Raw genomic sequence first — 26,293 nt, 5'->3', positions numbered from 1 at the left:
TTTGTCTATGTTTGTCTTAAAAAAACAATAAAAATAAAAAAATAAAAATAAAAATAAAAAAAAGAAATGCCACCCCACCCCACACTGTCACTGACCCACTGCCAAACCGGTCATACTGGAGGATGTTGCAAGTAGCAGAACGTTCTCCACGGTGTCTCCAGACCCTGTCACGTCTGTCACATGTGCTCAGTGTGAACCTGCTTTCATCTGTGAAGAGCACAGGGCGCCAGTGGCGAATTTGCCAATCTTGGTGTTCTCTGGCAAATGCCAAACGTCCTACATGGTGTTGGGCTGTAAGCACAACCCCCACCTGTGGACGTCAGGCCCTCATACCACCCTCATGGAGTCTGTTTCTGACTGTTTGAGCAGCCACATGCACATTTGTGGCCCACTGGAGGTCATTTTGCAGGGCTCTGGCAGTGCTCCTCCTGTCCCTCCTTGCACAAAGGCGGAGGTAGCGGTCCTGATGCTGGGTTGTTGCCCTCCTACGGCCTCCTCCACGTCTCCTGATGTACTGGCCTGTCTCCTGGTAGCGCCTCCATGCTCTGGACACTACGCTGACAGACACAGCAAACCTTCTTGCCACAGCTCGCACTGATGTGCCATCCTGCATGAGCTGCACTACCTGAGCCACTTGTGTGGGTTGTAGACTCCGTCTCATGCTACCACTAGAGTGAAAGCACCGCCAGCATTCAAAAGTGACCAAACTATCAGCCAGAAAGCATAGGAACTGAGAAGTGGTCTGTGATCACCACTTGCAGAACCACTCCTTTATTGGGGATGTCTTGCTAACTACCTATGCTTTCCACCTGTTGTCTATTCCATTTGCACAACAGCATGTGAAATTGATTGTCAATCAGTGTGGCTACCTAAGTGGACAGTTTGATTTCACAGAAGTGTGATTGACTTGGAGTTACATTGTGTTGTTTAAGCATTCCCTTTATTTTTTTGAGCAGTGTATAAACCAGGATAGTCATTTAATACTGTTGTATCTTTAAGTGAATGCTGTAATTGTGATTGGCTGGGGTTCCTCCAACGGCCATAAGATTGAGCCAGAAACCTGGTTTGCTCTCTTCTTGCATTTCCTGTTTTGCCATGTTGCACGATCGTCGTTCTACTTGGATTGCTGTGAGTCTTGCAACTGTTAGCAAACTCCATTTACTGAACTCTGTTTATGATACTTGACTTTGTTTTTTGGATTATCCCTGGATTGATACTAACTGCTTTAACCATGCATGATTTGGACTGTTTGTTGGACTTTGTTTACCTGTTTACTGGAAGTAAAACCTACATTTTACTATTCAGTGTATCTGTATGCTGGTTGTGTGTTATTCAACATCACTTCACTACGTTTCCCTGAGTGCACTCATTCTCCTAACGGGGAATACATGAACAGTAGCAGTTAGTGCAGGGGTATCAAACTCAATTTCATTGAGGACCGCATCACGGTTTTATTTGACCTCAGGGGGGCCAGGGGCCTAGCCAAGGTGGGCATGGCCAGCTCAACATCATTCATGACAGGAGCACCTGTGGTGGCTTGAGCACTCTGCCAGCAAAAAGGGGCCCTTGCAGGCTCCGTTTTTGGCTGTGGCAGCCTTCTGCAACCTTCTGCTAATGAAAACAGAGCTCTCTCCCAAGCCCCATTTTCGCTGGCAGAGAGGCACTGCGGGCCAGTTCTTCACTATTTCCAGAGCTGTGGGCCAGATCTAAGCAACCTGCAGGCCAAATTAAGCCCACGGGCTTTAGTTTGACACTTAGTGGATGTCTTGTTGCCCTTTTTCCTACTAGCAGGAACCAGGCATCATTGTTCCCCTGAACATGTGATGGAACAGAGTTGGGAATTCAAGCCTTAATTTGTTGCTGTTTATTTATTTAGACTTAATTTATTTTCAGACTGCTTCTTTGGCAGGTCTATCGATTGCTCAGGAAAGTGATATTCCTGGGCAACAATTTTACAAGTATTGTAAAAATGTTGCACAAGTGCAAAATTACCTGCAGTAATAGAACTCAGAGTCGCCTGAACTGTGAAATGGGCAGCAAATAAAATTTGACAAATAAATAAAATGGGTGTAATCTTTAGGTGGCAGTATTTATGAAATCTATGATATCTATAGTATGCAAAACAACACCCACCCAATTTTTCCTGAGTGATCAGAACAGCTGATCTGAAATACAAAACAAATACAGGTAATCCTTGACTTACAACAGTTCATTTAGTGACCATTCAAAGTTACAATAGCACTGAAAAAAAGTGACTTATGACTGCTTTTCACATTTAATGACCATTGCAGTATTCCCAGGGTCATGTGATCAAAATTCAGTGGCTTGGCCACTGACTGATATTTATGATGGTCGCAGTGTGCTGGATTATGTGATCACCTCTTGCGACCTTCTGACAAGCAAAGTCAACGGGGAAGGCAGATTTACTTACCATGTTATTAACAATTGTGATTCACTTAACAACTGTGATAGGAAATGTCGTAAAGTGGGGGCAAATTAACTTAACAAATGTTTCACTTAGCAACAGAAATTTTGAGCTCAACTGGCCGTAAGTTGAGGACTAACTAACTATAAATCCAAATCAAAAGGTTTCAGTGCTATTGTGCCTTGGGATCCTTCTTTCCTTTCTGTCTCCTGAAGCGAATGTCCTCTACTAATTATTTTTGGTCAAGCAAAATTCCAACATTAACACACACACATACACACACACCATTCCCTTTTGTGCATGGATGAATGTCTCTCGGATTCTCTACCTTCTTTACAATCTATTCTAGGAGAATGAAAACCTGTGTCAAGCAAAATCAAAATGGCAAGAGAGAAACAGCACTCAGGAACTGGAGATCTGTTTGCAGCGGATCAGCAGATCTCTCTTCTGTAGGATATCATCCACCGGACCATCTACAACCCTGAATTGTTCACAAAAGAAGTTTTGTTGTCAGGCAAAGAAGCAAAACCCCACTTATAAATTGATACAACTGATGATGCCTCTAGGCTCTTGCAATGGGCTGGGGAAGAGAAAGAGGTAGCACCGTTACCATTTCATAAATGGTAACGCATTGTGTGACAACAAGCAGGCTGTGACTAATCCCTCCAAACATTTGTTTTTCCTTATTAAGAGGAAACTCAGAGTCCATAAAAAAAAATAAACCTCCCCCCCTCCCAATAAGAACCCTATAACATAACAACAGTATGGTAATAAAAACAGAATCCAAGTAAGCAAAAATCTGAACAATTTAACCAATGGCAGAGCCAAAGTTAACAACAGGCAAGACCAGAATTACCCAAACATTTTTCTTCAATGGGCAGAATTTAGCCTTTTCAATAAACTGGTCAAAATCTCAGCCTGCCATATTTCATTGGGACGGGAACTCCTTCATGCTGAGGCCATAATTGAAAAGACCCTGCTCCAAGAAACATTTACTAATTTTGTTTAACAAAGAACCTCAACAGTAAAGGGTTTTATGTTGAAATGAACCTCTAAGAGAGAGAGGTGGGGAATGATGGCCCCTTTATGACTTCTGGACTTCAACTCCCAGAATTCCTGAGCCAGCCAATTCTGGGAGTTGAAGTCCACAAGTCATAAAAGGGAAATCGTTCCCCACCCCTGCTCAAAGATATCCAGGAGGTAGTCATGCCAAGTTTGTACAGTGATGCATCCTAACTAGTCAGCTCCAGTCACCAACCTGGCCACTGAAGTCATTTATCAGTTGCTTTTTTTTTTAGTAATCTACATAGATTCCATTACTGTAATAAAGTGTAATTGATGTAATTAGAGTATGAATGATTATGACAATGTGTCCTAATTCATGGTTTATCCAGTGTATTTAGGAAAAGGGTGCTGCTTTTTCTAACTTTACCTCACACTCTTAAAGCAGAATCGGTCTAAGTATTTGCAGGGGTCTTGGGGCAAGGGTATTTCTCTGGGAATCAAAAAATAAAGGTTAGATTTCTAACCAGATTTGATTAGATTTGATCCACTGAATTTATTTATGTAACGGCTACTAATACACTTGAAGATCTGAGCTGCTTGCAAAGCTTGGGGGTTGAAGCCTTCCTTTAATGAAGCTTGTGGGCTTTGTTTGAGACCTGGAGACATATCTGAAAATAAAAATTACCCTGGAGGTTGATAGTTTGCTTTCTTACTAATCTTTTCTCCCTCCTCTTTTTTTTTTTAAATTACAAGAGTTTTTTAAAAAGTTTTTTAAAGGACAGATAATTTGATGGATGCCAATGAAGCTGCTTGCCGTGATACCTGTACTTTTAGATACCATCTTGTCAAAGATCCTTGACTTAAGAGCTCCGTGAATTTTGGTTCAAAAGCTAGAAAAAGAAGAAAATGGGATTTCAACCATGGATCAATATTCCTTCTTTATAAAACTGTGGTAAGCAAGGACTTTTACAAACCACATCCCTGTATTCCAACAGTAGTATTCTTCATTTTATAGGTCTCTGTTGCTTAACAATGCAATTTGGCAAGAAAACCTGGTTATTAGGCTGTAAGTGCAATTACTGATCTGTTCAATGTTTGGGGAGCCCATGCACCTGGACGCACCAAATAAATATGCCTGTATACTAAAACAGAAATCATGTTTATGTCGGAGAGGAGGAACATTAACTAAAAATCAGAGAACTCTTTGTACTGAATGCCAAGCTGCTGAAGCAAAAAGAAAAAAAAAGACTTTGGTGAAAAGACTCAAACGCAATCATGTTTCAATACACAGCTCCGGGATGGCCAAAACAGAAAAGTTGGGGGAGAGGAGGAAACCCACTCTGATCATGAATGTGAGCTTGTTATCGTTGCTTTTCAGGGGGAAGGGAAGCCGGAAGCAGGATCATGCTGGCTAATTGAAGCTTACAATGCAGTCACATCCAAGCACTACATTTTAATTATAAACTGGTGACAGCACAGTCTCACGTTGTGCTTGCCCATTTCAATTATAAGTACATATATAGGAATCTTCCTCTTCATTATCCTGTGTTATGTTAGCAGGCAGGTGCTTAATGACATATTTAATGCTAAAAACCAGTTCTGGGTTAAATTCTACAAAAACTAGCAGGGGCAGGTTAGGGGACAGCAGAAACCATTGCCATATACAGTGTATCCCTGTATTCTGGTCATATTTCTCATTAAGAAATTACTACAAATAGCCCTTGAATTATGACCACAATTGAACTCTAAATTTCTGTTGCTAAAGCAAAACAATTGAGTTTTGCCCCATTTTATGACTTTTCTCTCCACAGTGGTTAAGTGAATCACTGCATCTGTTAAGTTAGTAATGTGGTTGTTAAGTGAATCTGGCTTCCCCATTGACTTTGCTTGTCAGAAGGTCACTAAAGATGACCACATGACACCGGGAGACTGCAACTGTCATAAATATACGCCAGTTGCCTGCCATCCCAATCTTGCTTGCATGTCCATGGGAATGCTGAAACAGTCAGAAGTGTGAAAAATAGTCATAAGTCACTTTTTTAGTGCGGTGGTAACTTCGAACAATCACTAAATGAATGGTTGTAATTGAAGTCAATATAACAACAGGGAGATGTACAAACATCTTAGGCAGGGCTGTCAAACTTGCAGCCTGTGAGCCAGATGCATCACGTGCTGGCCACGCCCACACCCGGTTTAGCGAAGGGGAAAAAAGTTGCAATACCTCACGTGACGACACCGTGACTTGTGCGTTTGATACCCCTGATCTTAGGGGACACTGTTAAAATTCAGAGGGATTTTGATAAGTTGAAACAACAGTAGAAAGCAAAATGATGAATTTCAACAGAATTAAGATTTGTTGGGGAACATAAGTGTCAGCCATATATGTGGAAAAAAAATTCTGAGTATGACCCAGCAGTGTAATGTTACTGCAAAAAGAACAAACAACAGTCCTAGGATACAGAAGTACTCTGGAAGATTAAGAGAAGTCACTGGAAGATCAAGAGAAGTCACTGGAAGATCAAGAGAAGTCACTGGAAGATCAAGAGAAGTCACTGTTTTTTAAATACTGCACTCAGTTCTGAGCACCACATTTTAGGAAAGAGACAGATAAACTGGAACATGTCCAGAGAAGAGCAACCAAGATGATAAAGATCCTGAAAGGAAAAACTTGGAAGGAATTGTTAAAGGTGATGAAACATGACTCTAGTCTTCAAGCAACTGGAAGGTTGTATTGCAGAAAATGGAGTAGACTTGTCCAAGTTGTTTTGGAAATAGTAAAAATGGACTTAAATTATAAGAATGCAGATTTGGGTTGGGAAAAAACAATAACGTCAAGAGCTATAAGGATGGATAAAAAAAAGGTAGCCATTCTTCACTGGAGGTGTTTTAACTACCCAATACAATATTTCTCAACCTTGGCAACTTTAAGATATATGGACTTCAACTCCCAGAATTCCCCAGCCAGCATACACTGACTTTATGGATTTCTACGGTGAGCTGGGTGTTGGAATAACCAGAAGGTCCAATCCGGTCTTTACATTTTACGATTCCATTATTCTTTCAAAATCAATCTAAAGTGATTAAATAATGCAAATGATAAAGCAGTATATTAACCATATTTTAATCTCTGTGAAATTTTGAAATTCATTTTTTCAATAACTTAATTTGAAAACGTATTTCATCTTGATGGGACCAAATCATAATTGCAATGTTTCAGAATTTTACAAGTGAGCTGTGCCATTTGTCTTTTGATTTTTATTCTGTAAAGTTGTGGGACATATGGGACATTGGTATAATTACCCATGAATGTCCTGTCTCGTTGGACTGCAAGAGAATCTAATGTGGGTAATCCTCATCTCATCACGTGACTGAGCCTGCCAAATCATTGATCTTGCCACCATTGCTATGGATACCCCAGCTTTTCGCAAAGGATTCTTGACAGATGTTTTTGTGTTCTGAAAAATATTAAAACATCCTTCTCCCCCCCTACCAGACCTCCTCAGGATGGGCCTAGACTCTCTTACAATTCAATGAGAACAGATGTTCACAGGTAAATATACCAATGTCCCTTCTCCGTTAGACTGCTGCAAGAGTCTAGTGTGGGATTTACCAAAGCCAGCATGTCCCCTGGGAGGGTTAGGTCTGGTCCTCATCCGCCTGCTCCGATACAACTCGCCGGAGCACTCGTCTGCCAAAAGCCGCATCCGCAGATGCAAAAGAGTCCAGACGGTAATGACGGATAAACGGGGAAGGAGATGACAGGTGGCAGCCCAGCAAATCTCCTCAATAGATGCTTGAGTAGCCCAAAGTGTTGTTGCAGCTGCACTCCGTGTGGAGTGAGCTGTTAGTCTACTGAGCACAGGGAGACCCCGAATCTCATAAGCCGATGCTGTGCAGGATCAAATCCACCTGCTCATAGTAGAAGGGGAAATCTTGTTTCCTAATGAAGCCGGTTGAAAGGAAACAAAGAGAGATTCCGTCTTTCAGAATGAAGAAGTCCTTTTAACATAAATCTTCAATGCCCTGCGAACATCCAGAGCATGCCATTTCTTTTCCAGTTCATGAGTCAGATTAGGACAAAATCTGGTTAATACCAGTTCCTGCACTCTGTGGAACAAAGAGTTAACTTTCAGAACAAAAGTGGAATCTAGTCTCAGAACCACGTTGTTATGGTGAAAGATGCAAAGATCTGCCCTAATAGAGAGCGCTGCTAGTTCCTAAACCCTTCTAGCCGATGTGATAGCCACCAAGAAGGCTACCTTAATAATCATGAAACACAGGCCAATAGTTCTTAGTGGCTCAAAGGGAGTTCCTATAAGTCCACAGACTTTGGACAGGTCCCACGTAGGGTACCTGTGGACTACCGGAGGACGTAGATTTGATGCCCCTCTGAGAAATCTGTGGACTAAAGGATGGTGAGCAATAGATTCCAATAACCCCACAGATAAGACAGAAGAGAAAGCTGCTATCTGTATGCAAAGAACATTAGGCGACAGCCCTTTGTCCAACCTGTCCTACAAAAATTCAAGAATGTCCCCAATAGAGGCCTCCATGGCCAAATGACTAGTCTTATTGCACCAAATGCAGAAGGTCCTCCAAGTTGCATCATAAATGCAGTTGGTAGAAGCCTTTCTAGATGCCTGTACAGTATCTATGACTCTAGCAGAGAAACTGTCCTTAACGATCCCCACTCAATCTCCATACAGTTAACTGAAGCCATTGGGGCTCTGGATGCAGCAGAGCTCCCTGGCTGAGAGAAATCTTGGACAGAGGAATCCTCCATGGGGGAGCCACCGATAGGTTCACTATATCCATGAACCAGGGACATCTGGGCTAATGAGGAGCCAGGAGTAAAACCTCTGCCCTCTCTGCCAATAATTTCCTGATTACAAGCGGAATGAGAGGGAAAGGCATACATTAGAACTTCTGGCCACTGGCACTGAAAAGCATTGATCCCCTCTGCCCCCGTTGTGTAGAACCTGGTGAAATACCTGGGGAGTTAAGCATTGTCTGGGGAAGCAAAAAGGCCCACGACTGGGGCTCCAAAAATCCCAGTCATCTATCTGAATAAGTCCAGATGGAGACGCCATTTGGAGTGGTCTATCTTGGCCCTGCTCAGCTAATCTGACTGTACATTGTCGACCCCCGAAATGTGCTCCATTCTCAGAGATAGAAGGTATCTCTCTGCCCAAAGGCCTAGCCTCTCTGCTTCCTGCATAAGGGCCCTGGACCTGGTTCCCCCTTGATGGTTGATGTTAGATAAAAGAGACAAAGGTACAGTTTGACGCTGTCTGATCTGTTCGGCCAGCAACTGCAAGCTCTGCTGATGATCTGGAGATAGGAAGACCTCACAGGCCACCATGTCTATTACTGCTCCCAAGTGTAGAAAACGGTTGGTCAGTTCCAGATGATCCTTCTTGATGTTTATCGTGAACCCATGCAACTGCAGCACCTGCAAGGTAATTCGGAGGTCTCTTCTGGCAGTGAGTTCTGAGGACGATTGAATTAAAATATCATCCAAGTAATATTGAACTCTCACTCAAGGCTTGCAATGAAGCCGCCAGAGCCACCAGTATCTTGGTGAACACCCTGGGGGCCGAAGAAAGGCCAAAGGGTAAGGCCCTATATTGATAGTGCTTTCCATCATAACAAAAACAAAGAAATTTACGATGAAATGTCCAAATTGGCACATGGAGGTAAGCCTCCGTCAAGTCAATGGAAGTGAGGAAGTCACCCTCCCGAATGCTCTCTAAGATAGTTTGGAGTGACTGCATTTTAAAATGCCGGTAAAGGATATAGCTATTCAGAGGTCTAAGATAGCCCTCCAACCCCCCCGAGGCCTTGGGGATGACAAACAACCGGGAATAGAATCCCTGCCCTTGCTGATCCTCCGGAACCACCTGGATGGCATGAATATCAACTAAGTGTTGAATGCCGGATTCCATGAGGATCCTTCTAGCCTTGTCCCTAAGATGGGACAGCTATGAATCTGGAACCTGGGTCTTGCCTGAAGGACGATGGCCGGTAATACAGTGCTAGTCTCATTTCAGATCTCTGAACATCGAAGGAAGCATCTTTCGTTTGTCTCGAGTCTCTACTAAAAAGGGTTCCAATGCATCTCCAAATAGTTTGTCCCCTTTTAAAGGGGCTGAAGCCACCTTCCATTTCCTCCAGGCATCCATCTGCAGTTGCGGAGCCATAAAAGCCTCCGTGCAGTGACAGAGGTAGCCATGGCCTTGGAGATAAACTTAGCTGAATCAAGAGTAGCATCAGCGGTGAACTCCGTGGCGGCTATAATTTTGCTCAGATCCTGATGCCTCCTGATGTCAGATGCTGGCCCTCGCTCCTGCAATTGTTTTAACCAGTGGAGCAACGCCCACATGAAAAAAGATGCCGCTGTAGAGGCACAGACCACTCAGGCCGAAGCCTGGTGGGACCTCTACAGGATGTTTTCTGAACATTTGTCCTCCCCCTTTAACACATCTTCTGGTTCCAAGGGGGTCCCTGAGGAAGATGCGGAACTAACCACTGGTGGATCCACTGAGGGAAGCTGCAAAGTCTTGGCCAAATCTGGACCCACATTATAGAATTTTTTCTCTGAGTAGGATGGGTTAAGGCCAGTGCCTGGAGAAGCGCATTGCTTCAGCACTACATCCATAAATAGTCTAGGTGATGGTAAGACCTCTGCCTGGACAGTGGGCTGGGAGAATAAGGAATCCCCTTGGGGTTGTCCTTGAGGGCTTGGCTCTACTGAGGTCTCATCTGGGGCTAACTGGGCCTTGTGTAACAAGGATTTGAATAGGGAGTGGTCAAATAAACCTGAAAGAACGGGTATTTCTAATGAAACATCTTCATCTTCTGAGAAGTCAGAGCCCCTCACCTCATCTTCCTCAATGCAGGGGATTGACTGCGTTCCGTACTTTCCCTAGAAGCAGCCTCCTGATATCCCATCCACTCACTGTGGGTTAGGGTAGGGGGCTGTCTGGCCATACTGGAAAATTCAGGCCTAGTACTAGTGGATGGAGTACCAGGTGGAATCTGGCTGGGATGGTCCTTCCACAACCCAGAGACAATCCCAGAAGGGCCTAGCAGATGGTGGATCCCTTCTGCAATACCCTACCTGATGGCTGAAGACACCACCTCTCTCACAGAATCTGACATGTCAGTCCCTGAAGGACCCCCTGGGCGAAGTCCTGCAGCTGAGGGAAGAAAAGTGGATTGAGCCATAGGCAAGGGCCAGCTAAGAGGTTGACTAAAAGGCTGACTAAATTGAGGGAGGGCAGGAGCAAACCCAAGCAACAGGCCTGTTGCTGGGTCCTTTTCTGCTTAAAATCTTGAGGAAAAACAGGATTGAACTCATCAGCTCCCTCTGGTGCCCAAGACTGCGGGATCTGAATATTAAGTTTCCAAATCTGCCCCAACAACAGTTGGCCCCTCCCCTCCCTTTGCTCCCGGCCCTTAGCAAACTGCCTTTTAAGGGCCTCATGTCTTCACTTTTCCACTCATTCCTCTGCCTTGGATTTTTTCTTTGTGGTCATAGCTTTGGCCTTAATCCTAGCTGCTGCCCCTTGGGCTGAGGAATGCCTTCTGGATCTTCTGCTGTGCCTTGAAGAAGCTTGTGCCATTACAGGGGACAGGGGCTCTTCTCTGCCTGCTTCCCCTTCCATTCCTTTGATTGGGAGTTACTGTTAAGGAGTCACTTGTGCCCAGACCATGCAGACTAGAAAGTCCTGAGGCTTCAAATCAAGCAGGGGATTGATCTCTCCCACCCTGCAATACACTCAGTCAGCTGTGCAGTGGGAGCTTCAGGCAGCGTGAAAGAGGGGAATTAGCTGATTAGGGCAATGTAACCCCTATCACTGCTCTGCTCGCTCCCCACAACGACTTAGCCTGTAGTCTTGATCCGCTGGTGTCCTCAGCGCCAAGATCGATCATTGGCCCTAGAATCACCTTGTGGGGGGGGGGGGAGGTTCCTTCCAGCCCCGTTGTGGCATCTTCTTGGTGGTCCCAGGTCCCCAGGAGCTGTTGCGATCTTCGTGCCAATCAGCTGTTTGCTCCAAGATGATCGCGCTTATTTTTACTTTAATTTTGAGTTTTTTTCTGAATTTGTTAGCTTTCTTTCTGAGAGAGCCTACTCAGAACACGACTGTCTCGATGAGCAGACTGAGCAGAAAGCTGGGATATCCATAGAAATGGTGGCAAGATCAATGATTTGGCAGGCTCAGTCACGTGATGAGGAAATGAGGATTACCCACACTAGACTCTCGCAGCAGTCTAACGGAGAATATCCTGATAAATTGCTTTTTTGCTACTTATTCAGGTCACTTAGTTGCTGGCTCCTTGAGCCAGAAAGCATTTTCTTCTGCTTTATATATAATAAAGGCACTCCCCCTTCTTCCAGAGAATCGTAAATTGCTAAGGCTACAAAATTGGAATTGTGGCCATTAATATTGAGCCGTTGCTTAGCAGTTAAGAAATAGAGGAAACTATTGCAGGCATGATCTAGGTTGAAGCCTCTGCTGTGTGGGAGGGTTTATGGCAGCAGTTAATTTCCCAAGATGCAACTGGACTTTGATAAGAAGGTATAGGAGAGCCATAGATGAAAGCTGTGTAATCAGCAGCAGCTGCAGTTAACTGTGAGGATATCAACACAGAGACAATGGATATGCTTGTGATGGCATCATCATACAAATGTCACTATTATGTACTTTCTCTCATCAGATGCTAGTCACAGACCCTGTGGTTGTGAGAGAACTAGAGATGCTTTAATGCTTTAAGCCCAATTTTCTTTTTGCAAACATGAAGAAGTCCAAACCATTGTTCTAGATGCTCATTTGTTTTTCTAGGTTTGTTTTAAAGTTTGGTGTAGTGGTTAAGGTGTTGGTGAAGAAACCGGAAGACCCTAGTCCTTCCTGAAGCACAGAAAAACAAAAAAACCACCCCAACTGGTTGACTTTGGGCCAGACACTCTCTCTCAGCCCAATCTGACCTCACAGGTTTGCTGTTGGAAAAATATAGGAGAAAAGAAAATGTGTTATATTCACCACCTTGAGTTATTTATAAAAATAATAAAGGCAGAATATAAATAAATAAATAAATAAATAAACCCATCCATCCTTTGGCTGACCAATCCCTTGAGTGAGCAGAGATAGGAACACATCTTCCTCCCTCCCTCCCGCTCTGCCATGTTTTAGTCAATTTCAAGTCAACCTTTTCACTAAGTCTGACCATGTCAAATTTCTAACCATTTTTTTCCATACAGTACTCAGTGAAAGCACTCTGGATTGATTCCTGCTTCTTCCTCTTCATTGAACTAGACTTCATCTAGTTAAACTTCCAGAAATAAGGTAGATTGTGCTACAATTTTTACACATACAGAAGCAACAATTGAGTTAATTAATTGTTGTGGATGGGGGAGGGGGAGAGAAGGAATCCGATGGAGAAAAAAATTAACAGTCTTGAAGGAAAATTGCATCCAAAGGATCAGTTGGAATGGGTGTGGTATGTTTCAGATGAGATGTAAATTCCGTGTGAATACATATTTATAGGAACTATTCCAACAACACACTTAATTCAGTCACTAACCCAATCAAATCTCCTTAATGCTTCTATCTGCACAGTCACCTTAAAAAAAATATCTCCATTTGCGGGGGGTGATTCTTGAACTGCCTTCTTCAATCACTAATGAGCTGCCCAACGGAGCTGCTTGTGGCATCCAACCCTTGGAAGACAAGGGAAAGGAGGCCCACAGATGTTGTCGTTTTTCCCAAATGGTTTCTTTTTTGTGGAACTGTTTTCTCCCAGAAGTTTAATTAGCACTCCCCCCACAAGTTTTCTGAGAGAGAGAGAAAAAGACCAAGCTTTTCTACAAGAAATCAAAGTGACTCTATTTTTTTTTGTCTACTGATTAGTTTGTTAATATAACAGATTTCATCAATTTTAAAATTACTTTTTCACCATGGATGTTTTTAATGCATGTTAGTTTGGTACTAGTCTGAGATTTTTATTAGTTTTTTATTTATTGTTGATCACATTTGTCTGCTGCCAGACTTGTGTTTGTGAAATAAAATGGTAAAAAAAAAAACGCCCCCTCGTGGGCAGTTATACAGTGGAAGGGTATGAGTGTGTGATGTGGGAGCAAAGTGAAAGCCATGAATTTTAATACCATCCTAAAGATCTTTGGATATGATGTATAGAGGATGATGTTAAAATTCCTTCATCCACTGCCTATCAACGAGAAGTGACAAAAGCAATTACAGCATGGACTTGCTTATTCTCCTAACATGACGCAGGAAAATTAGGGGCAAATTAAGTTACAGAAATGATGTGCAACTTCATTAACTTCAGTTAATTTCATCCAATTGCAGCCACAGCTGCCAAGAAAACAAGTTGCGGCATATTCGATAGGAACAAAACACTTCTATTCGGATTCCCCAGGTCCAGTTTAGATCAGCAAGAGTCGTTTAGTATAATTCAGAATGCCATTCTGAATGGAAACACAGATTCTAAGCCATCTGTTGGCTGTTTATTCTTTCATCGGGCAGAACAGGTGCATTCTGAGGAACAGGATAACATACAGGATAACATAGGTGGCAGTTGAAGAGGTAAGAGAAATAAAGGGATTACCTAAATCACATTAGGCCAAATCAAAATGGGGATTAAAATAGCTAACCAACTATAGAAAGAAAAAGTGATCTGATGAACTAGATCAGGGATGTCAAACTGGCAGCCTGCGGGCCAGATGCATCACATGCAGCCACACCAGCTGTGAAGGGGAAAAACATTGAGATACGACATATGTGACAACAACATGACGCCACAAGTTTGATACCCATGAACTAGATAAACAGTGATTAGATGAAGTCAGCTACAGTACAGAAAGTCTTTGAGTTACAACCATTCATCAGTGATTTCATCAACGGCACTGAAGAAAAGTGACTTATGACCATTTTTCACACTTATGGCTGTTGCAGCATCCCCATGGTCATGGGATCCAAATTTGGATGCTTGCAGGGATGTGATTCAACCGGTGTAACGATTGGTTCGGTAAGCGCACACTTTGCATGCACAGAGGGTTTGCTACTGACCTACTCCTGCAATCCTGAAATCTTCCTGTGTGCTAAACAGCTGACACGTGGCAATCACCTGTGCCACACAAAGCAGTTAAGCTTGAAAACCAGGAAATAAAGGTCAGAATGGAGCCAGGATGGGTGGGTGGGCCCAACAGATGATCATTGGAGCTACCGGTTCGGCTGAACCGGGCCGAACCAGTAGAATCCAATCCCTGGATTCTTGGCAACTGATTCATATTTATGATGGTTGCAGTGTCTTGGGGTCATGTGATCACCTTTTGCGACCTTCTGACAAGCAAACAAGTCAATGAGGAAGCAAGATTCAGTTAACAACAATGTTACTAACTAAACAATTGCAGTGATTCACAAAACAACTGTGGCCAGGTTGTAAAATAGAGGAAAATTTACTTAACTTGCTTAGCCACGGAAATTTTGGGCTCAATTGTGGTTTTCAGTCGAGGACTTACCTGTACATGTGGATGAAAAAGACAGTGATGCTAGCAGAATTTTTTAAAACAAACACACACACACAGAAGGAAGGAGAGGGAGAGAAATGGAATAAAGGAAGAGATGGCTAGTGACAACAAAAGGTGACAGTCTCCTAGTCCTTTGCAGCAGTAATTGGCATCTAAAGAATTGGGCCCAGCTATCTCCAAGCATTCAAATTACTAACAAGGACAAGAAATTAGTTTATCCTCCTCTCACATGGGCAAGATGTCTTTTCCTTAGAGCAGGGGGCCTCAAACGTGGCAACTTTAAGACTTGTGGAATTCAACTCCCAGAATTCCTCAACCAGCATAATCGACAAGTCTTAAAGTTGCCAAGTTTGGAGACCTCTGCCTTAGAGAATGTCATGGTCCAGACTAACAATCCTTCTCTCTTTTTTTAAATAAATAAATTTTATTGATTTTACAATTAAAACAAACCAACAACACATACACAAATGAAAGAAAAGAATAAAAGGGAGAAGAAAATAGAAAGAAAAAATAGAAAACAATTAAAAACATTCTCATCTTCAACAGTTTGTAAGATCTCTTTTTTTTTTAACCCTTAATTTATGCCATATACACACACCTAATCCTTACATATATCTGTATATCACTACTATGGGTTTATCCTATCCTCTTTTACCTTATAGTGTAAAATCTATCTTTAGTCTATCCATTTGTACCAGCAGTTCCAGCTATTGTAGTATATTGAGGTGTCTTTATTTTTTAGTGCCAAAGTTAATTTGTCCATTTCTGCACAGCTTGAAATTTTTTGAATGTTCATTTCCTCTGATGGAACCTGAGGCTGCTTCCAACATTGGGCAAAAGCTAATCTGGCCACTGTCAAAATGTGTATTATTATGTATTTCGCTTTTTTTGATATTTGTTTGTCAAAGATCCCTAACAAAAAGGACTCTGGTTTGTATTCGATCTGCTCTCTTGTCATTTCTTCCAGCCAAATTCTAATTTTCTGCCAATATTTTTGAGCTTCTGTACAGGACCACCACATATGGAAAAAAGTTCCCTCTTTTTTTTTGCATTTCCAGCAATTCGGACTCATATTGGGGTGCATCTTCGCTAATCTCGAAGGAGGAAGGTGCCATCTATAAAACATTTTATAGGCATTTTTTTATATGCTACCGACTTTTGTAATCTTATTGTTTCTACCCCAGACCTTTTCCCATTCTGTTAAGGTGATGCTAGGTCCTACATTCCTACTCCAGGCAATCATGTTCCCTTTTACAATTTCTTCTTCTAATTCGACTTCTAATAAATAATTATAAAATTTTGTTATATTTTTTGTGCCTGATCCTAATAAAATTTTATCTAATTGTTGAAGTTTGTTGTTGATTCCGAATTCTTTCTTGTCCTGTTTATACCTACTTTGAATTTGAAGGTATGCCCACTGATCAATTTTTTGTCCTCGCTCTTGAAGTTCTTGCCGCGATTTCAAATTTCCTTGTGTATCCAATAGGTCCTTATATTTAATCATTTTAGTGATATCCAGATTATTTGGGTGGATCATTGCCTCCATTGTTGAAATCCAGATTGGTACTTTTAAATAGTGTTTTTTCCGTATTTTCTTCCAATTAGTTAATAATGAGTCTCTGATTAGATGTCTGTGGAAATATTTCTGACTAGTTTTCCCTACATCCCATAAAAAAGCGTGCCACCCGCTCTGCAAATCATGGCCTTCTAAAAATAATATTCTCTTGTTAGTTAAATTCAACCATTCCTTCAACCATACTAAAGAGGCAGCAATATAATACAACTCCCAATTTGGAAGTGCCAGTCCTCCCCTGCTCTTCATATCCTGCATTGCCTTTAAATTTATTCTAGTTTTTTTCCCTTGCCAAATAAATTTAACAGTTATTTTGTTGAGTTCTTCAAAAAAAATTTGTGTACTTTAATTGGGATCGTCTGAAATAGATATAGAAATTTTGGAAGAATATTCATTTTAATGGCAGCGATCCTGCCTAATAATGAAAGTTGCAGCTTACCCCATGTTTCTAAATCCTTCTTTACCTGTTGCATCAATTTATCATAATTATTTTCCTTGAGTGTCTTACAATGTGCTGTCAACCATATTCCTAAGTATTTAGCTTTCTTTATCACTTGTATTTCCGTAGCTTCTTCTAACTCTATTTTCTGTTTTTCTGTTAAATTTTTAGTCATTAATTTAGTTTTCTTCCTATTAATTTTGAGTCCTGCTACTGCTCCAAATTGTTCTAATTCATTCATCAATTTTTGTCCTCTTTCTATTGGTTCCTCAATGAAAAAAATCATATCGTCCGCAAACGCTTGCAACTTATATTCTTCTTTCTTAACCTTTAATCCTTTTATATCTGGGTTCTGTCTAATTCGCATTAATAATGTTTCTAATGATAATATGAAGATCAGGGGTGAGAGTGGGCAGCCCTGTCTGACTCCTTTTTCTATTTTTATTGGGCGGGTATATTCCCTGTTCAATATAATATTAGCAGCTGGAGGAATCCAGGCTTAATCAAGGCCATCCATATAGGGAGCAACCTGGGCATGACAAATGTGGATTCCTGGCTACAAAAACATCCTTATATTTGATTTTTGTTTACTTCTAGACTTTCCCATTCATTTATCCCTTTGGACACTTTGGACACTATTTCAAAGTGAGCTTGCTTTTGTGTTCTGACCTGAATTTATGAATATGAGATTTAGCTTAATGGAATATGTGTGGTAATAGCTTAGATAATAAGCTCTCATTTCTGAGACTGGGATCCAGTACAGCTAGCTTACTAGAAAAAGTTGGAATCAGATAACTCTATGTAGGAAGGCCAAGGAAGGGCTGGGTTGCCCAATTCCCTCTTTAGAATTGAAACAACCCCAAACAAGAGAATTTGGTGGTAAATCACCCATTAAATTTAAGCTTGTACAAGAGAGATTTGCTGCATCATTTTGTACCCTCTCCATTAGGCTTGCTGTGCTAATGTCAACATTCAGCAGTCATTTACTAGAGAAGGAATTTGTATCTCAGAGACCATGGTTTCCATGTGGATTTGAATGCTAATACCTCTCATTTGAGTCTTGCTGGGAAGAAGGATGTTATTAGCTGGAAGGACTGAGGACTTTTCACCTTAACATGGATAGAATGGGCGTTGGTAGAACGCCCTTTCTATCTATGCTGCGAGAGACCCCAGGATGGGTTGACTCCTTCCTATGACAGCATAGCTGAGTCTGTACTAAGATATAAAAGCCAGCCCCCAGGAGAGACCCCAGATTTGGCGAAGACACTTGACAGACTGAAAGGTGTCTCTGAAAGCCCAAAATAAATACAGAAATATGTCTTACCCTCTCCGGACGAATCAAGGGAGGGGCTGGGCTCTCTCGCAGCATAGATAGAAAGGGCGTTCAAGGTAACTTCTACCAATGCCCATTCTCCTCCATGCTGCATTGAGAGCCCAGGATGGGACATACCAAAGCTTGCATGTCCACGGGCGGGTCCTTGTCTGGCTCATCACACCGACTGTGGAACCACTCGTTGAAGCACCCGTCTGCCAAAGGCTGCAGTCGCCGAGGCAAAAGCATCCAGACAGTAGTGTCTGATGAAAGGAGACGGGGATGTCCACGTGGCTGCACGACAAATCTCCTCCAAGGATGCTTGGGTCGCCCAGGCAGCAGAAGTGGCCGCGCTTCTGGTAGAGTGCGCCGTCAGATCTCAGGGAACCGGAAGGGCCGCAGCTTTGTAGGCCTGCTCAATGCAAGACCTGACCCACCTGCTAATAGTAGGAGAAGAGGCCTTGTGCCCCAAGTGAGAAGGGAAAAAGGAAACAAACATGGCTTCCGACTTCCTGAAGGAGGAAGCGCGCTTAATGTATATTCTAAGAGCCTTTCTTACGTCTAGCGTGTGCCACTGCCACTCTAAGTCATGGTGCGGGAGAGGACAGAAGTCAGGCAAAACAATGTCCTGGGACCTGTGAAACCAGGTGTTAACCTTCGGAATAAATGAGGGGTCCAGACGAAGAACAACCCTATCATCATGAAAGGAACAAAGGTCCTGTCTGATGGAAAGAGCAGCAAGCTCAGAAACCCTCCTGGCAGAAGTGATGGCAACAAGGAACACTACCTTCAGAGTCAGGAAATGGAGAGACACTGTTCTAAGGGGTTCAAAGGGGGGCTTTGTAAGGGCATTAAGGACCAAATGAAAGTCCCAGGAAGGATACCTGTGAACCACCGGAGGGTGCAGGTTGGAAGCCCCTTTCAAAAACCTCCTGACTGAAGTGTGATGGGATAAGGAAGGAAGCGAACCCCATAAAAGGACTGAGGAGAGGGCCGCAACCTGCCTGCGTAAGGTGTTGGGGGCCAAACCTTTATCCAGCCCATGCTGAAGGAAACTAAGAACTTCTGCCAACTGGGCTGAAGCAGGAGAAAGACCCTCCCTGAGCCACCATCGGGAAAAAGCCTTCCAGGTGGCATCATAGATGCACTTTGTAGAAGGTTTGCGAGAAGCCAGGATAGTGAGGATGACCCTTTCTGGAAGATCAGCCTCCTCTAGCTGCTGCCGCTCAAGTGCCACACGGTCAGCTTGAACCACTGGGGCTCTGGGTGAAGCAGGGCCCCCTGGTGAAGGGAGATTAGATGGGCAGGGATCCTCCAAGGAGAAGCCACCGATAGGTTGACCAGGTCCGCAAAGCAGGGCCTCCTTGGCCAATAGGGTGCCAGGAGGTGGAGCTCCGCACGTTCCTCCAACATCTTCCGAATTACTGCCGGAATGATGGGAAGCGAGGGAAAAGCATAGAGGAGACCTTTGGGCCATCTGCACCGAAGAGCATTGGTCCCCTCCGCTCCCTGGCAAGGAAACCTGGTGAAGAATCTGGTGACTTGGGTGTTTTGAGGAGTGGAGAAAAGATCCACCTCCAGTGTTCCGAATCTGAGGGAAAGATCCCTGAATAGAGACGGAGGAATGGACCATTCTGCCTGGTCGACTAGGCTCCTGCTGAGCCAGTCGGCCTGGGAGTTGTCGACCCCAGAGATGTGGTCCGCTGAGATCGATAACAGGTGTTTCTCTGCCCATAACCCCAGCCGTAGAGCCTCTCTCATGAGGGCTTTGGACCTCGTCCCCCCTTGCCGGTTGACATGAGCCTTTGTGGCCATGTTGTCCATAAGGAATAGAACATGAGAGCCGGTCACTGATTGCCTGAAATGCTTGAGAGCCAGAAAAATGGTTCTGAGCTCTAGCCAATTTATGGGAAGGGTCTGTTCGGATCTGTGCCAAATGCCCTGAGCTATCTGGCCCTGCATATGGGAACCCCAACCCAGGAGGCTGGCATCGGTGGTTATCACTAACCTGTCTGGGTCCCTGAACAGGAGTCCCCTCCAGATAGATGGGGAATGCCACCAATTGAGAGATCTCCAGATTTGTGGCGGGAGTGAGACCTTGATGGATGAGTGGCTGGTTCCTGCTCATTGGTAGGGAAGCAGGAACCACTGGAGGGCTCGGGAGTGGAGCCGAGCCCACGGGACGATGCCAATACAGGAAACCATCTCCCCCAGAAGTTTGGACAGCAGCAACAGGGGAACAATTTGATGTTGCTGGATCTGGCTGATGATCTCTGCAAGGCTCTTTCCACGAGCTGGGGACAGGAAAACCTGGCACGACATGGTATCGATGGCTGCTCCCAAGTGTTGCAATTTGGTTGTAGGAGAGAGCTGGCTCTTTTTGGTGTTGATGGAAAATCCGTGGCTCTGGAGACATGACAGGGTAATTTGCAGATCCCGATGGGTTGCAAGGATGGAAGAGGAAAGAATCAAAATGTCGTCCAAGTAGCATTGGATCCTCACTGGAATAGAATGCAGAGATGCCACCAATGCTGCCAGAACCTTTGTGAAGACCCTTGGAGCCGATGAGAGGCTGAAGGGAAGTGCTTGATACTGGTAATGGGTATTCTGATAACAGAAACGGAGAAACTGGTGATGATGAGGCCAAATTGGGAGGTGGAGGTAAGCCTCAGTGAGATCAGTGGAAGAGAGGAGGTCGCCCTCCCGAACGCTCTCTAAAATAGAATGCAGAGTCTGCATTTTAAATCACCTGTATTTTACAAATTGGTTGAGAAATTTTAGATCAAGTATGGCTCGCCACCCCCCTGAGGCTTTGGGAACGATGAAAAGGTGAGAGTAAAGTCCATGTCCACGTTGAGACGGGGGAACAGGTTGAATAGCCCTGATTTCAAGAAGGTGCTGAATGGCCTGATTCATGAGGGCTTGCCTGAAAATGTCCTGAGACACAGGACAGAGCAAAAAATTTTTTTTGGGGGGTGGGGTTAGGAAGTCCAATTGTAACCCTGACCTAATGGTGCTGAGCACCCAGGCGTCCGTTGTTGACTCCTCCCATTTGGAGGCAAAGAAGGCTAGGCGACCTCTGATGGGTGGGGAGAACGAGGGATTACTTAGAGCAATGGAAGGAATGACCCCCTCCCCCCTGAAAGGGCCGTTTACCAGTAGACGGTTGTTGCCTGCCAGATGTTTCCGCCCGTTGGTCTTGGCGTTGGGAGTATGGCCTGTGAGAGCGGGGGAAACGAGATGAGGTCTCCGCTCGGAAGGCAGGAGGGCGATAAGGAGCAGGGCAATAGTCGGCTTTCTTCCCAGAGGAAGAGAGAATTTTACGTTTATCTCTGGTTTCGATGAGATAAGGTTCCAGAGCATCGCCAAAAAGCTTATCGCTTGCGAATGGAACTGAAGCCAGCTTCCATTTTCGGCGTGAAAGCCATAAAAGTCTTCTTGCTGCTACAGAAGATGCCATGGCCTTGGATGCAAATTTGGCGGAATTGAGAGTGGCATCCGCAGTGAATTCCGCTGCTGCAATAATCTTATTAAGGTCTTGGTGAGACCGAAGGTCAGAAGCAGGCAATCTATTCTGGAGTTGGCGCAGCCACCGTATGGATGCCCTGGTGAAGAAGGATGCTGCTGTTGAAGCCTGAACAGCCCAAGCAGCAACCTGGTGATTGCGCTTGAGGGTCTGTTCGGAACGTTTATCATCCGGTTTCAGGATATCTTCTGGCTCCATGGGAGTGCCAGAAGATGAGAACGAGGCCAGAACTGGAATGTCAACAGAAGGCACTGCCAGGGCATTGTCCAGAGCTGCACTGACATTGTAGAAACGCTTATCTAGAGAAGATGGGCAAGGACCTGCCGAAGGAGAAGCGCACTGTTCCTTGACCATGTCCAGGAACAAAATGGGAGAAGGCAAAACCTCTGCATGCACTACAGGCTTGGAGAAGAGCGAATCCCCTTGGCTAGAGGGATTTCCTTGTGGCTCAGGAGCCACTTCCTCTGGCGACAGCTTGGCAGTGACCAAGGCCTTGCTGAGTAATGGTCTGAAGAGAGTAGGTTTGAAGACCAATGCAGAGGATGTCTGCTCTGGGCGAGAATCCTCTTCCTCTGAAAGATTTTGGTCAAAAATCTCACCCTCTTCACACTCTGAATGAGAAGAGCAACTGTGTTCAGATGGTGAAGGCCTTCCCTCCTCATCAACCTCCTCCCATTCTGGTAGAGAAGAATGGACCCTGAGGTCCTGAGGCCTGTGTAAATCAGGATGATGAGGCAAGGAACTTATAGATTGAGAAGGGAGAAGGGCCTGAACCCTTTCCAGAGGTTGAAGAATTTGCTTGAAGCCTTCAGCCAATCCTTGCCTAATGGCTAATGAGACTACATCTTGGATATCCCTTGGTCTATGCTCAAAGGTAGAGGCAGAAGGCCGAAGGCCTGCTGCTGTGGGAGTGAAGGTGGCTTCAGGCCTAGATTGAGGAGAGGTTCGAGGCCTGGAGGGAGGGGGAGGAGCATAGGGCACAGAAGCCTGTTGGAAATAAGGCCCAGATCTGCTTAAATCCTGAGCATCTGACTGTACAGCAAGAGCCTCAGGAGACCAGGATGGAGGATGGAAAGGCTCACAGATAACTTCTCCTCCCCTGGGAGGGCTTGGTTGGGGCCCACGAGTATCACCTGAAACATGCTGTAGTTGCACTCCCTTCTGTTGAATAGTTCTGTTGAACTGCCTCTCTAGAGCTGCATGTCTGCGCTTCTCTGCCCTCAATTCAGCCTGAGTTGCCTTCTTAGGGGCTAGCTTTGATATTAGCAGCCACCTCCCTCTGGACTGATTGGGTGCGTTGCCTACGTCTTTTTCTCCTATTGGGCTTAAGAGACTGTTCCACTGGGGGGGGAAGCTCTGCCAGAGCCTTATCTTGCTCCATTTGTAAAATAAAGGCTCTTGTGTTGGAAAGAAGCTGTTTAGAAATTTTTCTATTAAGCCCCTTAGGGTATAAATGGCCACTGGGCTTACAAAATGGCCGCTCACCTCGTGGTGGAAGGCTTGAATCCAAGATGGCCGCTGACTACAGGAAAACAGGCTCCAAGATTGAAGAATCGCTCCTTAGGCTATACAGAGCCCCAAGCAAAGTCAACAAGGGAAAAAACACAGCAACCAGCTACACGATCAGTTGGCTGGAGCTCTTATCAGTTTGCCGATCATGTTTACGATTGCTCCAAACTGCAGGCGTGGGGGAGGTCTGCAGACGCTGCCCAGCTTGCCTGCACAGAGCTCTGTGGCGCTGCTCCCAACATTGCAGGGCTCTCCTGAAAGAGCAGCTGCCCAGATCCCTGGGAGCTGCTTGAAGAGAGGAAAAAAGTACTGAAGATCGCTGGTGATTGCTATCTAACAGAATGCTTTCAGAGACACAGCTACTGACTGAAAGAAGCTGAGTCAAAAGCTGGGGTCTCTTCCGGGGGCTGGCTTTTATATCTTAGTACAGACTCAGCTATGATGTCATAGGAAGGAGTCAACCCATCCTGGGCTCTCAATGAAGCATGGAAGAGAACTTTCTCTCTCTCTTTAAGAAGATCCTCAGGTATCTAGCTCTTTTTTAAAAAATCATACCAGGGCAAAACTATCACAGAGAATCAGCTGGATTTAAATTAAATTAATAAACATTCCAATTCATTTCTTACTTTGTGTTGCTTTAGGATAGTATAGGATCTCTGTCAACCTTCACTGCAATTAGAGACACTGATATAGATGGTGAAAATCAGACTTTCTAAATAACTATATTAAGCTCCCCAACCTGATACGATCTTCAGATATGTTAGAACATGTGTTCGATTGGAAATTCTGGAAGATTCAGTCCTATACATCTGGGGCCAGTTTAGGGAAAGTCAGATTATGTCCAGTATTTATCACAAAAGAAAATGCAATAGAAATTATTTTCTTTTCAGTGTTAGATTTTCCCCCACCCAAAATTTGATTTATGGTCAAATTTAAAGACATCTCTTTCAAATAGTCCTAAAAATAGGCAACCAATTAATATTGCATTAAAATTTCTACCAATTAATTTGTCCTATATAGAAATACTTTTCAGTTTGTGTTTGAAAAAAAGAAACAAGCAAGATCAGTAATACCAAAGAAATTATTCCCTAGATAAATTGTCCAGCATTACTGAATTGATCTTGTTGCAATACATAAATGCAACTTTTAGGGGGGTATGATTATCTATGCTTGCCTCTTTCTTTCTTTTATTTATCATTTTTAAATGAAAAAAGACAAACAAGCAAAAGGAAAAAAAAGAAAAATAAGTGGTACAGAAATACAATATTCATAAGTGGGCAAAGGAATTACTAAAATTTACAGTTAGTGTATAGTATATATTTTTTAAAATGTGGAGGATGGAAGGCATGGGGGGGGTACTAAAAAATACAATATTTATAGACATTTGAATTCCTATTGTCTTTAATTTCAGTTCTTTAGTTAGTTCTTTTTTTCTTAAAAGCCATATTCTAGATACTTATATTTGCCTTGCTAAGTAATATATTGTATTACGTAGGCATATTTTGCTTAAATTTGGTTAAACTTTTGTTGTGAATATATGCTGCCAATTTAGCCATTACTGAATACTCTCCAAGCCTAAGTTCTCTGTCTTGATATGCTCAGAAACATATCTTACTTCCAATGTTGTATGGAATTCATTCATGGCATCATAACATGTACTTTAATAAATTATGCTATTTTTGTTCATGTGTACTGGGGTTGTCATAAGTAAAAATTATTTTAGCTTCATTTAAAAAATTATTTCTAAAGTTCTCTGAATAATGTTGTTTATTTCTTTCCAGTACTTTTGAGGGTTTGTTTTTTACATGTCTACTACTTATGGTAAAATGTTCCATCTTGTGGCATTGTCAACGTGTATTATTATGTGAATTATCTATTTTGACAATTACTGAAGATGTTGGGAACAGTACACAAATGAAATTTGGATGCTGGATATATTTAGGGAATACATCTTACGAAGAACAAGATCAAGGATGGATAATCCTAATCTGCCTCCTGGACCAATTTAGAATAAACCCAAGATATATTAATATTATTTTACACTAGAAAATATATTTACCTAGAGATATATTTTTTTTTGGGGGGGGGGGAAGGGAGGGGAACAGACTGATATATCAAATTTAATACCTCGTTGCATTAAAGCATGATTTCAATTCTATTAGAGCAGCAAGACAAATAACATCATAATTATGGAGCCTACCAGGAAGACCTTACGAAACACCTGTAGCAACACTGAAATACCAACAAATCAATGGGAGAAGGTAATAAGGGTCGTGTCCATGGGAGCCATGAACAGCTCCTGGAGATTGGGAGAGAGGTGCAAGTTTGCAGATAAAATGTTTGGGAATATGTAGTGTGAATCAATCATTACAGCCTCATAGCTTTTAAAGAAAATCTAGGTGAGGCAGGAGCAAGTTGGATATTTTGCTCTTGCTCTATGCTCAATTCTTCTATGATTTAAGATTCTAAAGACCTAGATTGGGTCTAAAAAGAGTTCTATTTAGAATAGAATGGCGATTAACATTTGCCCTATTACTATATCCTAGATTGGTACAAATAGATCGATCAGCCTTAGGAATACCAAGGAGCACTTGCTATAACTACGTACTTTTAACTGAATTACTGATTTTGTTCTTGTTCCAATAGAACTACAGCAAAAATTACACTAGAAACCAAATCCTAATGCTGTGGCTCTCAAGAGCTAACTTATCATTATGACATCATGCATTTGGCTCCATGCCCCCCTAGCCTCCAATATGTTTCCATTGGTTAAATAAAAGAGTAGGGTGGCACAGTACACATCTTGACTTATTTGGTGTACCTGTTCAATGTTTTTCTGGAACCATGTGTACAAAACACACTTTTGAGGGACAGAGCTTTATTCTACAGAAAATCACGATGTGTTGAAGTCAACACATTTTCTTGCTCCAAACAGCTCAGATACAACCTCAGATAA

At 43.2% G+C, this 26,293-nt stretch overlaps 1 protein-coding gene across 2 annotated transcripts in view; it reads right to left on the bottom strand.

The window, feature by feature from the left end:
* CACNG4 (calcium voltage-gated channel auxiliary subunit gamma 4) overlaps positions 1-26,293 on the bottom strand; it is a 99,728-nt gene that overhangs the window by 55,233 nt on the left and 18,202 nt on the right. The gene's annotated exons all lie outside the window — the stretch shown is intronic.

The sequence above is a fragment of the Notechis scutatus genome, chromosome 2 (assembly GCF_049901735.1).
Source record: "Notechis scutatus isolate UNSWTSFEM ecotype Mainland chromosome 2, rNotScu1.2, whole genome shotgun sequence".
NCBI classification, from domain to species: domain Eukaryota; kingdom Metazoa; phylum Chordata; class Lepidosauria; order Squamata; family Elapidae; genus Notechis; species Notechis scutatus.
The sequence above is the reverse complement of the archived record's forward strand: the minus strand, read 5'-3'. Positions and strand labels throughout refer to the sequence as shown.